At 33.0% G+C, this 8489-nt stretch overlaps 1 long non-coding RNA gene across 2 annotated transcripts; it reads right to left on the minus strand.

Annotated features, from left to right (window-relative positions):
• Nucleotides 1-5610: 5610 nt before the first annotated feature.
• LOC112281486 (uncharacterized) lies at nucleotides 5611-8220 on the minus strand. 2 transcript variants are annotated; one of them, XR_002969618.3, is made up of 4 exons: nucleotides 8050-8220; nucleotides 7376-7431; nucleotides 6847-7017; nucleotides 5611-6021 (listed from the first exon to the last, which is right to left on the minus strand). It is a non-coding gene; the product is annotated as an uncharacterized LOC112281486 (long non-coding RNA). The 2 variants fall into 2 exon arrangements; XR_002969617.3 differs by having other exon boundaries at nucleotides 5634-6021; nucleotides 6166-7017; nucleotides 8050-8203.
• Nucleotides 8221-8489: the final 269 nt, after the last annotated feature.

Raw genomic sequence — 8489 nt, forward strand, 5'->3', positions numbered from 1 at the left:
TCACTAATATTGTATCCGTGCTAATTATATTCCAACTTATTTTGGCACCGCCTTGAATCTAAGACTTCTTCTTCTTCTTCAAATTCTTTATTATTGTCTACTTCTATAGGAGCAGGTGGCACTTTTCTTCTTGGTATGTCCACTGTCTTATATGGTTCAAGAAGAGTCACGTGGAATATTGGATGGATTTTCATTGACTTTGATAGGTATAAATGATATAAAATTACATTGATTTGTTTACAAATAAGAAATGGTCTAAGCCTACAATAGTTCAACTTGTCACAAGGATGAGTAGTCTTGATATTGCGACAAAGTAACTATACCTTGTCACCCACGTAAAATGGTAGTTGTTCCTTTTGATAAACATCCGTATTGATATTTTGTTGTTCTTTAGCTTCTTGTAAATTTGCTTTCATTGTTGCATATAGCTCTAATGAACGATTTGTCAAATCTTCCACCACAAGATTATTAACTTCTGAAAAGTCAAAAGTATCAAATCATGGATGACAACCATAATTGGTATAGAAAGGTGTTGGTTTTGTAGAAGAATGTACTATGTTATTAAAAGCAAACTCTGCCAATGGCAAAAGAATTGTCCAATCATCTTATTGGTAGTTGATGGTACATCTTAAATACTGATCCATAACTTGATTAACACGCTCTGTTTGTCCATTAATTTGAGGATGGAATGTCGAAGATATTTTTATATCCACTTTAGAATCTTAAAAAGAGTCTACCAAAATCTTAATACAAATTGAGTTCCCTTATCCAATATAATATCCTTGAATAATCCATGATAGCAATAGATGTTGTCAAGAAAGAATTTAGTTATTTCTTCACCTATGATAGATTTTATACATGATACAAAACGTGCCATCTTGGTAAAATAATCTACTATCACAAATATAGAGTCATAAGAACTTGAAATTGGAAGATCCGTCATGAAATCTATAGAAATAAAAGACCATGGTTGTTCTGGAATGGATAATGGTTGAAGAAGCCTATAAGATTGATGACGAGGAGTTTTTGATCTTGAACAAATGTCACATGATTGAGCAAAGTCTTTTACATCCTTTCACATTTGTAGCTACTAAAAATCTCTAGATATAAGCTCCAAAGTCTTGTTGTATCCACAATGTCCTACTGCTAGAAAGTCATGACGTGCTTGAAGAACATGTAATCATGCTTCTCTTTTTGGAACATATAATTGACCTTCAAAATACAGTAGGTTATTTTTGAACTCAATCTTAGAAGTATCTTGGGACTTAAAAGAAGGATTCTTGATATTGTGAACAAGAGGATTAGAAGACATACTTGATTGGATTTGTTTTACAAGGGTGGAATCAACAATCAATGTTGATTTCATTACTCGAAGATGAAAATGCTTTGATTTCAAAAGAATCATTTTTTTGTTGATCAAAAGATGTATCTCTTTCTTTTGGTGCAAGATAAGTACGTTTAGAAAGGGCATCTTACAAAACTTGTTGTTTTTGGGGTCGATATGTGATCTTGAAATCAAATCTTGATAAAAACATGCTCTAATAGGCTTAGTGATGATTCAAAACACGTGTTGACATTAAATACTCAAGATTCTTGTGGTTCATATATACGATAATTAGATCAGAAGCACCTTCTAGATGATGACACCATTCTTCAAATGAATCCATGATTGCAAGAAACTCTTTGTCATGGATTTCATAGTTAATCTCGGTTGCTGAAAAAAAATTGGAATAAAAAGCTATCAGGTGAAGTTTATCATTTATTCTCATTTGTGATAATACGACATACAAAGCAAAGTTTAATGCGTCTATTTCCATAAAAATGCCTTAGAAAAGTTGATGTGATATAAGATTGGTGTAGAAATAAAAGTTGATTTTAAAGCTTCAAAAGATGCTTCACCTTCTCTACTCCTCTCAAGTTTGTCTTTGCAAGTCAAACGTGTAAGTGGGGTTGTAACTCAAGAATTTTTTTTGATGAAGATCTGACAATAATTGGCAAAGTTCTAAAAGCATTGGACATCTCTTATCATTTTTGGAATCTTCCAATCTATAATAGTTTGAACTTTTTTAGGATCTATCACAAGTCCATCATTTGAAATGATGTATCTTAAGAAGTTGACTTTAGTAGTGTGGAATATACACTTTTTTTATCTTAGCATAGAGTCCAACATCTCTTAATTTTTGTAACACATGACGAACATGAAGTTCATATTCATCTATGTTTTTAGAATAGATTAAAATATTATCCAGATAAGAGACAACAAAATCATCCAAAAACTCTCAAAAAACATCATTCACTAGATGTTGAAAAGCTATCGATGCATTTGTAAGTTCAAAAGGCATGATGTGGTATTCAAAATATCCATACCTAGTTCAAAATGTAGTCTTTCATTCATCTCTTTCTTTAATATGTACTAGATTGTATGCTCTTCATAGATCTATTTTTGTGTAGATCTTAGCTTGATTCAGTTGATTGAGAAGTCCGGATATCAAAGATAAAGGATACCTATTCTTGATTTTGATCTTGTTGAATCTTTGATAATCAAAATATATCTATAATGATCCATCTTTCTTCTTTCCAAATAAGATTGGAGTTCTTGCTGGTCATTTGGAATAGCATATAAAATTCTTGGCCAAATTCTCTTCAATATATTTCTTGAGTTCAACCAATTCATTTTGTGATAAACTATAGATTGGTCCAAATAGCAATTGTACTCCTTCTTGAAGGTCAATTGAGCAGTCATAGGGATGATGTTTTGGAAGAGTATCGGCATTCTTCTTTTCAAACATATCTTAAAACTCTTGATATTGGCTTGGAATGCCACTTGAAGTCTTTACATCATTAGAAATAAGTATGGCATAAATGGCTCAATGTGATTCTTCTTTTGCAACATACAAGAAAAGCTCTCGCATCTACAAATATAAGTTTTATTGTACTAGACTTATGACTTTCTACTAAATTAATTTTACTCTTAGTTATACTTTTAGAGAAGTCAAGAGTATGAAAAGTCCAATCTATGCAAGGCTTATACTTTTCTAACTATGATAAACCTAAAATGACTGGATTAAAAGGAGATCTAATTATATGAAAGATTACGTAATTACTATGACCATTTATTGCTACATCTATGGAAAGTATTTCATGAGTAATATCTCTAAAAGACAACAGACGATAATCTATGACTTTTACATGAATAAGCTTAGTTTTTTGTACTAACGATATTTTATGACTTTTAATAAATTCTATGTCTAAGAAATAAATTGAGGCTCCTGAATCTATCAAGGCAGAGGCTTTATAATTATTAGATCCTAAATACACATCTATTATAAAACAAGGAGAGGATTCTGAGGAGAGGATAGAACCTTCATAAGAAATTGTACAAGATTCTAGCCGTAGAGTCCCTATTATAGTTGGATAAATTTGTTTTTTGATACATTGTCTTCTTTGATAGCTGTACTCTTCATTTTGTGGTTTTGTCACTTCTTTAGACAACATTGAGTAATGTATTTAGGTTGTCTATAATATAAGCACAATCCTTCTTGATGACAACGAGTCATTTTTTGCTCGATAAGATGTTTAAAACATACTCCATTAATTTATATATCCTCTACTTTTAAATGTATGTGTTGAGGAGATATTGGTGTTGCCATTGAATTGTAGTAACGTTGAGGTTGACTTGTGCAATTCTCAGATTAAAATTTAAAAATTCAATTGTTGCACTTCACAGCAAAGTCAATTGCTTGACTCAATATTTGAGGATCAGGTAAGTTGAGCATCAATTTCTTTACTTCATATTGTAATCCATATAGAAATTGGTTAATAAGTGCAACATCATTCCACTTGATATCAGTTATAAGTTATCAAAAATATGAAGCATATAATATTACAAATCGATTGTCTTGTCATAAAATACGGATCTTGTTGGTTGTAACATGAGTTGCATCATGTTTTCTACACATGGACTAAAATTCTTCCAAAAATGCCTTTAGATTATCCAATATTAGATCTTGTCATTCAAAAAAAGTTGAAAACTATGATAGTACTAAACCTGAAAGAAGTGTATCAATGAATCCAACTTGTGATCTTTGAGTTGGATAGCTTTGAGGTTGAAGTTCAATCTCAAGTTGTACTTGATTGATAAATCCTCGAAATTTGGATCTTGTACTATCAAACTTCTTAGGTATGACAACTCTTAGTTCTCTAACATTTGAAAGATGTTCTATTATAGATAGAAGGACATGATTTGGTACTGATGTTGAAGCAACTCTAATCATCTTTATATCCTCACTTCATGTCATTCTTGTTGATCCTTGTGGTGGGAAGCTAAGTTGATGCATCGTAAGCATCAACTCTCTAAATTTCTCTTGCATTTGTGCCATTACACTCTTAATTTAAAAAGCTCTGCCATAATAACACTCACAAAAATATTTAATACTACTCAAGACAAGTAGAAGAAAGGGCTTGAAGACAAAGAAAATACTAAGAATAATATGAATTTAGAAGAGGCTAATCCGTAACTTCTAATAGGCTTATATTTTATGATGAGAAAGGGATAATCCACTTTTAATCAAGACAAGATAAAGCTTTGATATTATTAGTATACTCTTTTCAATCTATCAAGGACATGAATTGCAAGATGATGCATAAATCAATGAAATCCGTATCAAAGAAAACAAGACGAAATAGAAATAAAGAAGTATGTATATTAAAAAGAAACTCGAATGGCTTATTGCCAAAAGATAAGAAAACTTGAAACTCTTGAAATTAGATTAGAAGCAAGAAAGGAGTTGACAAGAGTGAAGAGAGCTTCACTCTTATCTCTATATATACTATCTAACTAAGGACTACTTGGCGATATTCTATAAGACCTCCAATATGTGTTCATTTTATAAGATACATGCTTTGACTTACAAGGCAAGTTTTTCTATATGTTTACTACATAGTTAGCTTATTCTTCAAGCTACCAACATGTAAAGCACATAGTTAACTTGTTGACCAAGTTTCTAACCTAAAAGTCAACAATGGACACCTACAAAGTCAAAGCAGTATCTATGAAGCTTTTAGGAAGCTTCTATAAAAGATATTATAGAATTAACTTACTTTTACCTACGTCTATCTATTTCTATCTATTTATATAGATAGATAATTACTAGTTTACATGTATATGTCTGTGATAATACATTAAGAGCACCATTGTAGTTCAAAAACTTCAAATTCAAAATGACATTTCAATAATAAAAAAGTATACATAAAAAGAATGTTTGTACAAAGCTCTCAAATTTTAACAACTAATAATCAACTAGAAGTCACTATTCAATAACTACAAAAAAAATCATTAAGAAAAGTTTTAAATATCCTTTTAACTTATAAATAATTAAAAGATAGATCAAATACTATTAATACTAAAAATAATATAGTTATTGATCAAATTATCTATATACTAAAAATATAATTTTTTTTATCATGATAATTTTAAATATATTATAGATTTCAAAATAAAAATAGAAAATACAAAATAAATCTAAAATATATGAAAAACTTAAAAAATATTTTAGAATATATATATATATATATATATACATATATATATATTAAAGACAAGATAATATATATTTAAATATACATATATTGAAAAATATTACCATATACATCTATATTTATATATATATATATATATATATATATATATTAGACAAGTCTTATAATAACACAAAAAAATTGTTGCTAAATTTTTGAACCAAAAACAAACAAATAAAAATATAAAAAAATAAATGATACACATGAATTCTGCAACCCATGGTGAAGATCTACGTGAGTTGTTGCCTTCAAATCGCTGCAATTACTTTATCTCAAATAATTCGCGGGCTCATGAATGTCAGATCTCTTAGTAGATTGTGTTGAACCAATTGATAAATCTTGTTAACCGGATCGTAAGATCAAGCCATCTCTGTGCCTCGATGGTGCAAATTCTTCCTTGAGAGTTGCATTCCCCATAATATGTCTTCGACAATTTTTGCAGACCTGTACACATAGGACCTAGAATTCTTAGCAGCTTTCAACACTTTGACTGCTAATCCACATCATGAGATCTGCAATGGTATTCAACTGCAACAATTACCACTAAAGATCTACCGTCCGTCCCCTTTCAATCTCAATTAGGCTCACCGAACCCAGATCCGGCAACTTCAATTGCTTGTCAATCTACAACCCATTGGAATCCAGCCACTGGCTTGGTGTCTGGCAGGAATCATGCGTTGGAATGATAATCGAGGGCATACTCGTGTGCTCAACCCAGGTCCCGAACCAAGATACTACCGACGTCTGTTCAGCCATGGTGACGACACTGCAAAATCTCACTGGTAGTGCTACTATATCCTGCCTGGAGTCCGAACACTTCAAACTCCAGCAACAAGATAAAGCTCATACAGTATTTATTTACAAGAGTTTCACAAGTCATGGTCAAAGACTTCTATCATGCCAACTCTCCTTTCAAAGAAGATTAATCTTAGTAATTTGGTGCGAATCAGATTATCCATTTATTTCGTGACACAAGTCGAGTCATTGAATTCAGGTTCAGCCGACCTTTTTCAATGTTGTCATCCACGCAGTGCAATTGTATGACCAGCGCACACATCCATGTTAATTCATTCCTGAATCTATTTTGTACATATCATCTGCAAATTCTATGCGCATAATTGAATAAGGTGAATCGTGCCTGGTCATTCTTTCGGTGATTTTGCTACCAGGTCTAACACACAAGGTCACAGCCACTGTTCACCACAACTACACAGGACATTCAACGTTGAACATAAGCAGATTTTAGAGGGCATGATGAGATTTGCGCACCGTGTTCTGGGCATGAAGAAGGGTCTGTCTCTGAGAGTGTAGAACCTGCAGGATGGACACATTAAGCTCCTCTGTTTCTAGTAGAGTCCGTTTGAATTCCTTAATTCTTGCGTTGAATTGATTAAGTCGTTCCGTTGATATCAACAATCTGCTCCTTTAGTCGGGGGTAGGCTGGAAAAATAAGCACACACAAATCTCTATTAGCACGAGATGCAAACTTGTGAACTGAGAAAGAACTAAGATTTGACAGTAGAACGGCCAGAATAAGAGATTGACAGAAGAACTGCAATCATTGATAATTAAAAATCAAGCTTAATCACACTATGATCTCGGAGTTGTAGTTCTACTTCTCAAAGGTGAGAAATCAAAACCATTCTTTAAACACCAGTCAATATCCAAATGAACCTCCGTAAGCAAAATGGACAAGAATAAATGATAATTCATTGAGTATGATCACTGGCTAAACGGCAGGACACACACAAAGAAAGGCCAGTGAAGGTTACTGCCGACCCTGCAGAAAAAAGATCACCTAAACGCTTATATTCTCATGATCGACCATTCCACATTCGGGGAGGTCGTCCCTTGCTGCAGCCGCATCAGTACACAAAACTTTGTTAATTGTCCTCTTCCTAGCATTTCTTGTGTGCTGCCAGATTTACTGCTAAATACTTGACACGAACGAGATGATCAACGTATCCTCCCTTAACTAATTAAACAAATTAGAAGCAAATATTTCAAGACGACGACGAATGAAGCACCCGTATCCAGATTGTTTGCACGACGAATGCCGCATGATTTTGAGAAATTTTCAATAATGCAATCTTCCACGACGGACATCATTGACAAGACAATGACACAGCAATGATCTAATACGGCTACGGATGACTAGTATAGCTGCTGAAATCCTAATCCATTCCTCACAGAATGTGAAAAATGCTATATAAACAGAATATAAACTGTGAAAAACAGTGAATCAACTTTATCCAGTCCATTCCTTAGCTTTCGGTAAGCTTATGCTTCTTTTCCTCTTCAAGCAGAATCCCAAGCACAGCATCAAAAGCGTCAAATCTTTTTCCATTGCCTGCCATGCGTAACAAATGTTTACTTGTCCCAACAAGAGTACAACCAAGGATCCCAAACATTATCACTAAGACCTAGATACCCTCCCCCTAAAGCAATCAACCAAGCTCATCAATTCCTTACCGCCATGAAGCACAGCAACAGATGCACTATTCCGAAAGAGGGTTGGCCAAATCCGAAACCAATCGCCTCTCGTACTCATGGAGCATCTCCCTGAAAGGATCGTTTCATGAGCAATTCACAACCAAAATTGGAAGCAATCGCTATGGTGATTGGCATCGGAATCATTTGGGAGACAATTTTATTTATTCCAATCAACTCCGCAGGTGTTCTGTAACTGGATGCAGATATGCTACGAATGATGTTTCACTATCACGGATCCAGGAATGGTGTGCATTGTGAATGTGAAGATTCTAAAGTGATGTGAAACTTCTAGAAGATTGCAAGCAGTTGAATTGGACAGGTTGGGAATTTGGAATTTGAATGTTGCACATATTGTTAAAAGAAAAGTTATTAGTTTGATTACTTGAAAATAGATAGATATGGAATGAATAAATATATCT

The sequence above is a fragment of the Physcomitrium patens genome, chromosome 1 (assembly GCF_059467195.1).
Source record: "Physcomitrium patens ecotype Gransden chromosome 1, ASM5946719v1, whole genome shotgun sequence".
Classification (NCBI taxonomy): Eukaryota; Viridiplantae; Streptophyta; class Bryopsida; order Funariales; family Funariaceae; genus Physcomitrium; species Physcomitrium patens.